The following is a 12815-nucleotide window of genomic DNA, read 5'->3' on the forward strand; positions in this document are numbered from 1 at the left end:
GCGGAGGGGGCCAAGGGCGGGACTCTGGCTCGGGGGACGGGAGGGGCGCCCGCGCGTCCCCTTCCCCGTCGCCGAGAGCCGTACGCCGGCGTGTGGACCTGCTCGCCGGAGTTCGTCCGGGGCTCGGTAGGGGTGCTCGGCCCTTGAGGTCCTGCCCCGGACAGGGGCGCGGCGAGGGTCCCCTGGCCGCGTCGGCTCTCACGTCGACCCACTCTCTCGCGTGGGAAGGCCTCCGCCCGGCGTCTCGGAGGGGGGTCGCCCGGGCGGGCAAGCCGGCCAGCCTGCTGGCCCCGCGGCCTGCGCAGGCGGAGTGCGGGGGGGACTCTTGCTCTCGGTGGCTTTGCCCCAGGAGGGTGCGGGGTGGCGGCAGAGGGGAGGCCGCCGCGGGTGCTTCGAGTTTGAGAAATGCTCACTTGGTCAGAGACCGCACACCGCTCGTTCCCTTATATGCAAAAAAGGTGTTCGTCCTGACGTTTTGCGAGGCCTTATTTTACCGTCGTCGGCGCTATCAGGGGAAACACGCCCGCTCCTTCCGTCTCCCTGGAACCGCGCCTCGGCCCCGAGGGCCCAGGTTCAACCTCATACCGGTTCTCACGACATGCATCGACACTCGGTGCAACTCCAGCAGCCGCAGCTCCCGCCGGCCCGGCCAGCCAGGTACGCCCCCCTGGCCGGCACGCCTGGAGCGTTTGCACTTTGTCGTTTTTTTCTCCAAGACTCCTATCTGCCAACTGCTGTGGACTTCAGCGGTGGCTGCCGCGGGCTATGCGCGGCCTCCTGGGGGTCCCGCCTGCCCGCGCAGGCAGCTAGGACGGGGTTATCAGCAAAGCCTGTGAGGCGCTCTCATGGGGAGGGGGGGCTCCGCAGCCCCCCAAGGTGGCTTCGTACACCTCTTGAACGTTGCGGCCCGGCCGCTCGGAGAGCGGTGTCTACCCGGGCAGACAGCCTGTCGGCCCCGCGGCCCGGACAGGCGGGAGCGGGGACTCTTGCGCTCGGGGGCTCTGCTCCAAGGAGCGAGAGCGGACGCTCTGCTCGGCCCGGAGAGTGGGGTGGCGGGGCGCCGTCGCCTCGCTGGAACCAGGGGCGTCGTGACGTGCGCGCGCGCCTAGCCGCCGCCAGAACAGGCCGGAAAGGTTGAGCTGCATACGGATCTAAGCCGTTGCCCAAACTAACTCTGGCCCGTGTGACACAGCCGCGCGCGCGCTTTCCCACGACACTCGACCGCCGGGCTCCCTCGGCCTGGGAGGCACTCTCGGGGCAGGGGGCCACCGCAGCCCCCTTTAGGTGGCTTCGTACACCTCTTGAACGTGGCGCCCGGCCGCTCGGAGAGCGGGGTCTACCCGGGCAGACAGCCTGTCGGCCCCGCGGCCTGGGCAGGCGGAGCGGGTACTCTTGCGCTCGGGGGCTCTGCTCGGCCCGGAGAGTTGGGTGCGGGGCGCCGTCGCCTCGCTGGAACCAGGGGCGTTGTGACGTTCGCACGCGCCTAGCCGCCGCCAGGACAGGCCGGAAAGGTTGAGCTGCATACGGATCTAAGCCGTTGCCCAAACTAACTCTGGCTCGTGTGACCGACACAGCCGCGCACGCGCTTTCCTACGACACTCGACCGCCTGGCTCCCCTCGGCCTGGGAGGCACTCTCGGGGCGGGGGGCACCGCAGCCCCCCGAGGTGGCTTCGTACACCTCTTGAACGTTGGGGCCCGGCCGCTCGGTGAGAGCGGGGTCTACCCGGGCAGACAGCCTGTCGGCCCCGCGGCCTGGACAGGCGGAGCGGGGACTCTTGCGCTCGGGGGCTCTGCTCGGCCCAGAGAGCGGGGTGCGGGGCGCCGTCGCCTCGCTGGAACCAGGGGCGTCGTGACGTTCGCGCGCGCCTAGCCGCCGCCAGAACAGGCCGGAAAGGTTGAGCTGCATACGGATCTAAGCCGTTGCCCAAGCTAACTCTGGCCCGTGTGACCGACACAGCCGCGCACGCGCTTTCCTACGACACTCGACCGCCTGGCTCCCCTCGGCCTGGGAGGCACTCTCGGGGCGGGGGGCACCGCAGCCCCCCGAGGTGGCTTCGTACACCTCTTGAACGTTGGGGCCCGGCCGCTCGGAGAGCGGGGTCTACCCGGGCAGACAGCCTGTCGGCCCCGCGGCCTGGACAGGCGGAGCGGGGACTCTTGCGCTCGGGGGCTCTGCTCGGCCCAGAGAGCGGGGTGCGGGGCGCCGTCGCCTCGCTGGAACCAGGGGCGTCGTGACATTCGCGCGCGCCTAGCCGCCGCCAGAACAGGCCGGAAAGGTTGAGCTGCATACGGATCTAAGCCGTTGCCCAAGCTAACTCTGGCCCGTGTGACCGACACAGCCGCGCACGCGCTTTCCTACGACACTCGACCGCCTGGCTCCCCTCGGCCTGGGAGGCACTCTCGGGGCGGGGGGCACCGCAGCCCCCCGAGGTGGCTTCGTACACCTCTTGAACGTTGGGGCCCGGCCGCTCGGAGAGCGGGGTCTACCCGGGCAGACAGCCTGTCGGCCCCGCGGCCTGGACAGGCGGAGCGGGGACTCTTGCGCTCGGGGGCTCTGCTCGGCCCAGAGAGCGGGGTGCGGGGCGCCGTCGCCTCGCTGGAACCAGGGGCGTCGTGACGTTCGCGCGCGCCTAGCCGCCGCCAGAACAGGCCGGAAAGGTTGAGCTGCATACGGATCTAAGCCGTTGCCCAAGCTAACTCTGGCCCGTGTGACCGACACAGCCGCGCACGCGCTTTCCTACGACACTCGACCGCCTGGCTCCCCTCGGCCTGGGAGGCACTCTCGGGGCGGGGGGCACCGCAGCCCCCCCAAAGGTGGCTTCGTACACCTCTTGAACGTTGGGGCCCGGCCGCTCGGAGAGCGGGGTCTACCCGGGCAGACAGCCTGTCGGCCCCGCGGCCTGGACAGGCGGAGTGGGGACAAGCCAAGGCTACCGGCGGGCCTCGGACGGCCAGGGGTGGAAGGGCTCCACCTCAAGGTGGCTTCGTACACCTCTTGAACGTTGGGGCCCGGCCGCTCGGAGAGCGGGGTCTACCCGGGCAGACAGCCTGCTGGCCCCGCGGCCTGGACAGGCGGAGCGGGGAACCTTGCGCTCGGGGGCTCTGCTCGGCCCAGAGAGTGGGGTGCGGGGCGCCGTCGCCTCGCTGGAACCAGGGGCGTCGTGCCATTCGCGCGCGCGCGCCTAGCCGCCGCCAGAACAGGCCGGAAAGGATGAGCTTCATACGGATCTAAGCCGTTGCCCAAACTACCTCTGGCCCCTGTGACCGACACAGCCGTGGCACGCGCTTTCCTACGACACTCGACCGCCGGGCTCCCTCGGCCTGGGAGGCACTCTCGGGGCGGGGGGCACCGCAGCCCCCCCAAAGGTGGCTTCGTACACCTCTTGAACGTGGCGCCCGGCCGCTCGGAGAGCGGGGTCTACCCGGGCAGACAGCCTGTCGGCCCCGCGGCCTGGACAGGCGGAGCGGGGAAAAGCCTAGGCTACCGGCGGGCGGGATCGACCGGGAAGCCGCCGTGGGGGAACACAAGTTGGACGCCTCGCGCCGTCGCGGACCACCGTCCTCCGTCTCTCGGGAAGGGGGGGCCGCCCGAGGCGCACGGGCCTCGGACGGCCAGGGGTGGAAGGGCTCCACCCCGAGGTGGCTTCGTACACCTCTTGAACGTTGGGGCCCGGCCGCTCAGTGAGAACGGGGTCTACCCGGGCAGACAGCCTGTCGGCCCCGCGGCCTGGACAGGCAGAGTGGGGAAAAGCCTAGGCTACCGGGCGGGATCGACCGGATAGCCGCCGTGGGGGAACACAAGTTGGACGCCTCGCGCCGTCGCGGACCACCGTCCTCCGTCTCTCTCCCTCTCTCGGGAAGGGGGGCCGCCCGAGGCGCACGGGCCTCGGACGGCCAGGGGTGGAAGGGCTCCACCCCGAGGTGGCTTCGTACACCTCTTGAACGTTGGGGCCCGGCCGCTCAGTGAGAACGGGGTCTACCCGGGCAGACAGCCTGTCGGCCCCGCGGCCTGGACAGGCAGAGTGGGGAAAAGCCTAGGCTACCGGGCGGGATCGACCGGATAGCCGCCGTGGGGGAACACAAGTTGGACGCCTCGCGCCGTCGCGGACCACCGTCCTCCGTCTCTCTCCCTCTCTCGGGAAGGGGGGCCGCCCGAGGCGCACGGGCCTCGGACGGCCAGGGGTGGAAGGGCTCCACCCCGAGGTGGCTTCGTACACCTCTTGAACGTTGGGGCCCGGCCGCTCAGTGAGAACGGGGTCTACCCGGGCAGACAGCCTGTCGGCCCCGCGGCCAGGACAGGCAGAGTGGGGAAAAGCCTAGGCCACCGGGCGGGATCGACCGGGTAGCCGCCGTGGGGAACACAACTTGGACGTCTCGCGCCGTCGCGGACCACCGTCCTCCGTCTCTCTCTCCCTCTCTCGGAAGGGAGGCCGCCCGAGGCGCACGGGCCTCGGACGGCCAGGGGTGGAAGGGATCCACCCCCCGCGGGAAGGGGACGCGCGGCGGCACCCGGACGCGGGAGCGTTGACCCGGGGGTCTTTACTCCGCCGAGGCGTAGCCCGGAGAAGGAGCGAGACCGGCCGGCGGGGGTGGAACACCCCCTCATGCCTCGCTCCTTCTGGGGATAAAGCGCGTCGTCCGCAGGCCGCCGTCCCCTATCCCCGCCCTGGACCGCCCGCATCGGCCGGAGCCCGAGGGGACAGGCGGGGGTCCTTCGCTTTCGGGAAAACCGTCACCAAACGTGGGGCCCGTGGCCCCGCTCTCGGCCGCCCTGAGGCGGGAGAGCCCGGATCGTTCTCTCTCTCGGCGTCGGCCCCACCGACGCCGTCGCACGGTGGCCTGGGAAAGGGCTGCACCCCCTGCGCCACGCTTCTCCCCCGGAGTACTCCCCCCGCAGGGGGCTCCGCGGGGTGTCCCGACGCGCAGAGTCGCTCGCCTTCTTCCGCGGGGGACGGGAGGGACGCCCACGCGCGTCCCTTCCCCATCCTCGAGAGCCGTACGCGCCGAGGGTGAACCCGCTCGCCGGGGCGCCGGGGAGCAGGGCCCTTGTGGTCCTTCCCCGGACATGGGCGCGGCGAGGGTCCCCCGGCCGCGACGGCTCTCCCGTTGACCCACTCTCTCGCCTTGGGTGGTGGTGATGGAGGCGGCTGCCTACGCCTCAGCCCGGCATCTCGGAGGGGGGTCGCCCGGGCAGCCAGCCAGCCAGCCTGTTGGCCCCGCGGCCTGCACAGGCGGAGTGGGGACACTTGCGCTCTATGACTCTGCTCCCAGGGAGGTGGCAGAGGGGCGGCCGCGGTGCTTTGACTTTGAGCGGTCCCCACTCCAGCACTCTGAGAAATAGTCACTTTGTCAAAGACCGCACACCGCTCGTTCCCTTATATGCAAAAAAGGTGTTCGTCCTGACGTTTTGCGAGCCCTTATTTTACCGTCGTCGGCGCTATCAGGGGAAACAGGCCCGCTCCTTCCGCCTTCATGGAACCGTAGCTCGGCCCCGAGGGCCCAGGATTACCCTCATACCGGTTCTCACGACATGCGTCGACACTCGGCTCGGCCCCGGCAGCCGCAGCTCCCGCCGGCCCGGCCAGCCGGGTCCGCACCCCTGGCCGGCGCCTGGAGCGTCTGGACTTTGTCGTTTTCTCTCCAAGACTCGTCTCTGCCAACTGCCGTGGACTTCGGCGGGGGCTGCCGCGGGCTGTGCCCGGCCTCTTGGGGGTCCCGCCTGCCCGCGCAGGCAGCTAGGACAGGGTTATCAGCGCTCTCAGGGGGGCCTCCGCAGACCCCCCACAGGTGGCTTCGTACACCTCTTGAACGTGGCGCCCGGCCGCTCGGTGAGAGCGGGGTCTTCCCAGGCAAGCCGCCTGTGGGCCCCGCGGCCTGGACAGGCGGAGCGGAGACAAGCCCAGGCTACCGGTAGGATCGACCGGCTGGCAGTCGTGGTGGAGCAACGGGGACGCCTCGCGCCGCCGCGGGCCGCCGTCCTCCGTCTCTCTCCCACTCTCGGAGGCAGGCCGCCCGAGGCCAACGGGCCTCGGACGGCGTGGGGTGGAAGGGCTCCACCCCAGGGGAAGAAAACACGCCCGCGCGCGTTTGCACAGTCTGCCCCGGCCCGGCATCTCGGAGGGGGGTCGCCCGGGCAGCCAGCCAGCCTGTCGGCCCCGCGGCCTGCACAGGCGGAGTGGGGACCCTCGCGCTCGATGACTCTGCTCCCAGGGAGGTGGCAGAGGGGCGGACGCGGTGCTTTGACTTTGAGCGGTCCCCACTCCGCACATTGAGAAATAGTCACTTTGTCAAAGACCGCACACCGCTCGTTCCCTTATATGCAAAAAAGGTGTTCGTCCTGACGTTTTGCGAGGCCCTAATTTACCGCCGTCGGCGCTATCAGGGGAAACGGGCCCGCTCCTTCCGCCCTCCTGGAACCGTGCCTCGGCCCGGAGCGACCAGGATTACCCTCATACCGGTTCTCACGACATGCATTGACACTCGGCTCAGCCCCGGCAGCCGCAGCTCCCGCCGGCCCGGCCAGCCGGGTCCGCCCCCCGTGGCCGGCGCCTGGAGCGTTTGGACTTTGTCGTTTTTTCAAAGACTCATCTCTGCCAACTGCCCTGGGCTTCAGCAGTGGCTGCCGCGGGCTGTGCACGGCCTCCTGGGGGAGTCCCGCCTGCCCGCGCAGGCAGCTAGGACAGGGTTATCAGCGCTCTCAGGGGGGCCTCCGCAGACCCCCCACAGGTGGCTTCGTACACCTCTTGAACGTGGCGCCCGGCCGCTCGGAGAGCGGGGTCTACCCGGGCAGCCAGCCGGCCTGTCGGCCCCGCGGCCTGGACAGGCGGAGTGGGGACACTCGCGCTCGATGACTCTGCTCCCAGGGAGGTGGCAGAGGGGCGGCCGCGGTGCTTTGACTTTGAGCGGCCCCCACTCCCTTCCCAGCACTCTGAGAAATAGTCACTTTGTCAAAGACCGCACACCGCTCGTTCCCTTATATGCAAAAAAGGTGTTCGTCCTGACGTTTTGCGAGGCCTTAATTTACCGCCGTCGGCGCTATCAGGGGGAACAGGCCCGCTCCTTCCGCCTTCCTGGAACCGTGCCTCGGCCCCGAGGGCCCAGGATTACCCTCATACCGGTTCTCACGACAAGCATCGACACTCGGCTCAGCCCCAGCCGCCGCAGCTCCCGCCGGCCCGGCCAGCCGGGTCCGCCCTCCGTGGCCGGCGCCTGGAGCGTTTGGACTTTGTCGTTTTTCTCAAAGACTCATCTCTGCCAACTGCCGTGGGATTCAGCAGGGGCTGCCACGGCTGTTCCCCGCCTCCTGGGTGTCCTGCCCTGCAACACCGGAGGGTCAGGGGGGGTCTTGAGCAACTACTGGTAGGTGCAGCACCTCGGGGGCCCTCTGCAGCCAGCACACTGCTGCCAACAGCCCGCTCCCCATCACCAGCCAGCCCCTTCTGCATACATCTGGCGGGGGTGCTTTTTTGACTTCCCCCATTTTGGCCTATGGGGAAAAGCCAGGGGGAAAACCTCCAGAGTCAGGCCAACCTCCTGGAACTCCAGCTCGGCCTGGAGCTACTGGTTTGCCCCCTTCCCGGTTCTCAGGACATGCCTTGACACTCGGCTCTTCCCCAGCCGCCGCAGCTCCCCTCGGCCCGGCCAGCCGGGTCCGCCCCCCTGACCGGCGCCCGGAGCAGTTTGGACTTTGTCGTTTTTTTTCTCCAAGACTCATCTCTGCCAACTGCCAAGGACTTCAGCAGGGGCTGCCACCTGCTGTTCCCCGCCAATGGGTGTCCTACCCTGCAACACCGGAGGCTCAGGCAGGGTCTTGAGCAACTGCTGGTAGGTGCTCTCAGGGGGCCCCTCCACACCCCCAGGCCCACATCCAGGGCCTCCCTCCCGGCCCCTGGAGCAGCCAGCACCCCCTCACCGTCAGCACTCTCTCCCCGTTGGGACTGTGAAACTTTTCTGACCGTGCAAGCTTCGTCAAACGGCAAGGGGGCAACCGGCGTTCTGTGCCCGGCCTCCTGGGGTCCTGCCCGGGCACATCGGAGGCTCAGCCTGGGTTTTCAGCCACCACGGGCAGGTGCACTCAGGGGGCCCTCCGCAGCCGCCCATGCACACCTCTGCAGCCAGCACACCGCTGCCAACAGCCCGCTCCCCATCACCAGCCAGCCCCTTCTGCATACATCTGGCGGGGGTGCTTTTTTGACTTCCCCCCTTTTGGCCTATGGGGAAAAGCCAAGGGGAAAACCTCCAGAGTCAGGCCGACCTCCTGGAACTAGAGCTCGGCCTGGAGCCACCGGTTTGTCCCCTTCCCGGTTCTCAGGACCTGCACTGACACTCGGCTCAGCACCGGCAGCTGCAGCCCCCGCCGGCCCGGCCAGCCGGGTCCGCACCCCTGGCCGGCACGCCTGGAGCGTTTGGACTTTGTCATTTTCATGACTTGTCTCCTCAGACATTGTCCGACTGCAAGGGGGGCGGCCGCGGTCCGTGCCCAGCCTCCAGGGGTTGCCCCCGGCCCCTGGAGCAGCCAGCACCCCCTCGCCGTCACCACTCTCTCCCCATTGGGACTTTGAAACTTTTCTGACCGTGCAAGCTTCGTCAAACGGCAAGGGGGCAACCGGCGTTCTGTGCCCGGCCTCCTGGGGTCCTGCCCGGGCACATCGGAGGCTCAGCCTGGGTTTTCAGCCACCACGGGCAGGTGCACTCAGGGGGCCCTCCGCAGCCGCCCATGCACACCTCTGCAGCCAGCACACCGCTGCCAACAGCCCGCTCCCCATCACCAGCCAGCCCCTCTGCATACATCTGCTGGGGGTGCTTTTTTGACTTCCCCCATTGTGGCCAATGGGAAAATGCCAAGGGGAAAACCTCCGGAGTCAGGCCCACCTCCTGGAACTCCATCCCGGCCTGGAGCTACTAGTTTGTCCCCTTTCCGGTTCTCAGGACATGCATTGACACTCGGCTCTTCCCAAGCCGCCGCAGCTCCCGCCGGCCCGTCCAGCCGGGTCCGCACCCCTGGCCGGCGCCTGGAGCGTTTGGACTTTGTCGTTTTTCCTCAAAGACTCATCTCTGCCAACTGCCCTGGGCTTCAGCAGTGGCTGCCGCGGGCTGTGCACGGCCTACTGGGGGGTCCCGCCTGCCCGCGCAGGCAGCTAGGACAGGGCTCTCAGCAAGGGCTTGGAGGCGGTGTCAGGGGGGCCTCCGCAGCACCCCCAAGGTGGCTTCCTACACCTCTCGAACGTTGGGGCCCGGCCGCTCGGAGAGCGGGGTCTGCCCGGGCAGCCAGCCAGCCTGTCGGCCCCGCGGCCTGGACAGGCGGAGTGGGGACACTCGCGCTCGATGACTCTGCTCCCAGGGAGGTGGCAGAGGGGCGGCCGCGGTGCTTTGACTTTGAGCGGTCCCCACTCCTCAGCACATTGAGAAATAGTCACTTTGTCAAGGACCGCACACCGCTCGTTCCCTTATATGCAAAAAAGGTGTTCGTCCTGACGTTTTGCGAGGCCCTAATTTACCGCCGTCGGCGCTATCAGGGGAAACGGGCCCGCTCCTTCCGCCCTCCTGGAACCGTGCCTCGGCCCGGAGCGACCAGGATTACCCTCATACCGGTTCTCACGACATACATCGACACTCGGCTCAGCCCCGGCAGCCGCAGCTCCCGCCGGCCCAGCCAGCCGGGTCCGCCACCCTGGCCGGCACGCCTGGAGCGTTTGGACTTTGTCGTTTTTTCAAAGACTCATCCCTGCCAACGACTTCAGCAGGGGCTGCCACCTGCTGTTCCCCGCCAATGGGTGTCCTGACCTGCAACACCGGAGGGTCATGGGGGGTCTTGAGCAACTACTGGTAGGTGCAGCACCTCGGGGGCCCTCTGCAGCCAGCACACTGCTGCCAACAGCCCGCTCCCCGTCACCCCCCAGCCCCTCTGCATACATCTGCCGGGGGTGCTTTTTTGACTTCCCCCATGTTGGCCTATGGGGAAAAGCCAGGGGGAAAACCTCCAGAGTCAGGCCGACCTCCTGGAACCCTAGCCCGGCCTGGAGCTACTGGTTTGCCCCCTTCCCGGTTCTCAGGACATGCCTTGACACTCGGCTCTTCCCCAGCCGCCGCAGCTCCCGTCGGCCCGGCCAGCCGGGTCCGCCCCCCTGACCGGCGCCTGGAGCAGTTTGGACTTTGTCATTTTTTTCAAAGACTCATCTCTGCCAAGGACTTCAGCAGGGGCTGCCACCTGCTTTTCCCCGCCAATGGGTGTCCTGCCCTGCAACACCGGAGGCTCAGGCAGGGTCTTGAGCAACTGCTGGTAGGTGCTCTCAGGGGGCCCCGCCACACCCCCAGGCCCACCTCCAGGGCCTCCCTCCCGGCCCCTGGAGCAGCCAGCACCCCCCTCACCGTCAGCACTCTCTCCCCGTTGGGACTTTGAAACTTTTCTGACCGTGCAAGCTTCATCAAACGGCAAGGGGGCAACCGGCGTTCTGTGCCCGGCCTCCTGGGGTCCTGCCCGGGCACATCGGAGGCTCAGCCTGGGTTTTCAGCCACCACGGGCAGGTGCACTCGGGGGGCCCTCCGCAGCCGCCCATGCACACCTCTGCAGCCAGCACACCGCTGCCAACAGCCCGCTCCCCATCACCAGCCAGCCCCTCTGCATACATCTGCCGGGGGTGCTTTTTTGACTTCCCCCATTGTGGCCAATGGGAAAATGCCAAGGGGAAAACCTCCGGAGTCAGGCCCACCTCCTGGAACTCCATCCCGGCCTGGAGCTACTAGTTTGTCCCCTTTCCGGTTCTCAGGACATGCATTGACACTCGGCTCTTCCCAAGCCGCCGCAGCTCCCGCCGGCCCGTCCAGCCGGGTCCGCACCCCTGGCCGGCGCCTGGAGCGTTTGGACTTTGTCGTTTTTCCTCAAAGACTCATCTCTGCCAACTGCCCTGGGCTTCAGCAGTGGCTGCCGCGGGCTGTGCACGGCCTACTGGGGGGTCCCGCCTGCCCGCGCAGGCAGCTAGGACAGGGCTCTCAGCAAGGGCTTGGAGGCGGTGTCAGGGGGGCCTCCGCAGCACCCCCAAGGTGGCTTCCTACACCTCTCGAACGTTGGGGCCCGGCCGCTCGGAGAGCGGGGTCTGCCCGGGCAGCCAGCCAGCCTGTCGGCCCCGCGGCCTGGACAGGCGGAGTGGGGACACTCGCGCTCGATGACTCTGCTCCCAGGGAGGTGGCAGAGGGGCGGCCGCGGTGCTTTGACTTTGAGCGGTCCCCACTCCTCAGCACATTGAGAAATAGTCACTTTGTCAAGGACCGCACACCGCTCGTTCCCTTATATGCAAAAAAGGTGTTCGTCCTGACGTTTTGCGAGGCCCTAATTTACCGCCGTCGGCGCTATCAGGGGAAACGGGCCCGCTCCTTCCGCCCTCCTGGAACCGTGCCTCGGCCCGGAGCGACCAGGATTACCCTCATACCGGTTCTCACGACATACATCGACACTCGGCTCAGCCCCGGCAGCCGCAGCTCCCGCCGGCCCAGCCAGCCGGGTCCGCCACCCTGGCCGGCACGCCTGGAGCGTTTGGACTTTGTCGTTTTTTCAAAGACTCATCCCTGCCAACGACTTCAGCAGGGGCTGCCACCTGCTGTTCCCCGCCAATGGGTGTCCTGACCTGCAACACCGGAGGGTCATGGGGGGTCTTGAGCAACTACTGGTAGGTGCAGCACCTCGGGGGCCCTCTGCAGCCAGCACACTGCTGCCAACAGCCCGCTCCCCGTCACCCCCCAGCCCCTCTGCATACATCTGCCGGGGGTGCTTTTTTGACTTCCCCCATGTTGGCCTATGGGGAAAAGCCAGGGGGAAAACCTCCAGAGTCAGGCCGACCTCCTGGAACCCTAGCCCGGCCTGGAGCTACTGGTTTGCCCCCTTCCCGGTTCTCAGGACATGCCTTGACACTCGGCTCTTCCCCAGCCGCCGCAGCTCCCGTCGGCCCGGCCAGCCGGGTCCGCCCCCCTGACCGGCGCCTGGAGCAGTTTGGACTTTGTCATTTTTTTCAAAGACTCATCTCTGCCAAGGACTTCAGCAGGGGCTGCCACCTGCTTTTCCCCGCCAATGGGTGTCCTGCCCTGCAACACCGGAGGCTCAGGCAGGGTCTTGAGCAACTGCTGGTAGGTGCTCTCAGGGGGCCCCGCCACACCCCCAGGCCCACCTCCAGGGCCTCCCTCCCGGCCCCTGGAGCAGCCAGCACCCCCCTCACCGTCAGCACTCTCTCCCCGTTGGGACTTTGAAACTTTTCTGACCGTGCAAGCTTCATCAAACGGCAAGGGGGCAACCGGCGTTCTGTGCCCGGCCTCCTGGGGTCCTGCCCGGGCACATCGGAGGCTCAGCCTGGGTTTTCAGCCACCACGGGCAGGTGCACTCGGGGGGCCCTCCGCAGCCGCCCATGCACACCTCTGCAGCCAGCACACCGCTGCCAACAGCCCGCTCCCCATCACCAGCCAGCCCCTCTGCATACATCTGCCGGGGGTGCTTTTTTGACTTCCCCCATTTTGGCCAATGGGAAAAGCCAGGGGGAAAACCTCCAGAGTCAGGCCGACCTCCTGGAACTCCAGCTCGGCCTGGAGCTACTGGTTTGTCCCCTTCCCGGTTCTCAGGACATGCATCGACACTCGGCTCAGCCCCGGCAGCCGCAGCCCCCGCCAGCCCGGCCAGCCGGGTCCGCCCCCCTGGCCGGCGCCTGGAGCGTTTGGACTTTGTCATTTTCATGACTTGTCTCCTCGAACTTTGTTCGACTGCAAGGGGGTGTGCCCAGCCTCCAGGGGTTGCCCCCGGCCCCTGGAGCAGCCAGCTCCCCCTCGCCCTCAA

Source organism: Eleutherodactylus coqui, unplaced genomic scaffold (assembly GCF_035609145.1).
Source record: "Eleutherodactylus coqui strain aEleCoq1 unplaced genomic scaffold, aEleCoq1.hap1 HAP1_SCAFFOLD_149, whole genome shotgun sequence".
In the NCBI taxonomy this organism is placed as follows: domain Eukaryota; kingdom Metazoa; phylum Chordata; class Amphibia; order Anura; family Eleutherodactylidae; genus Eleutherodactylus; species Eleutherodactylus coqui.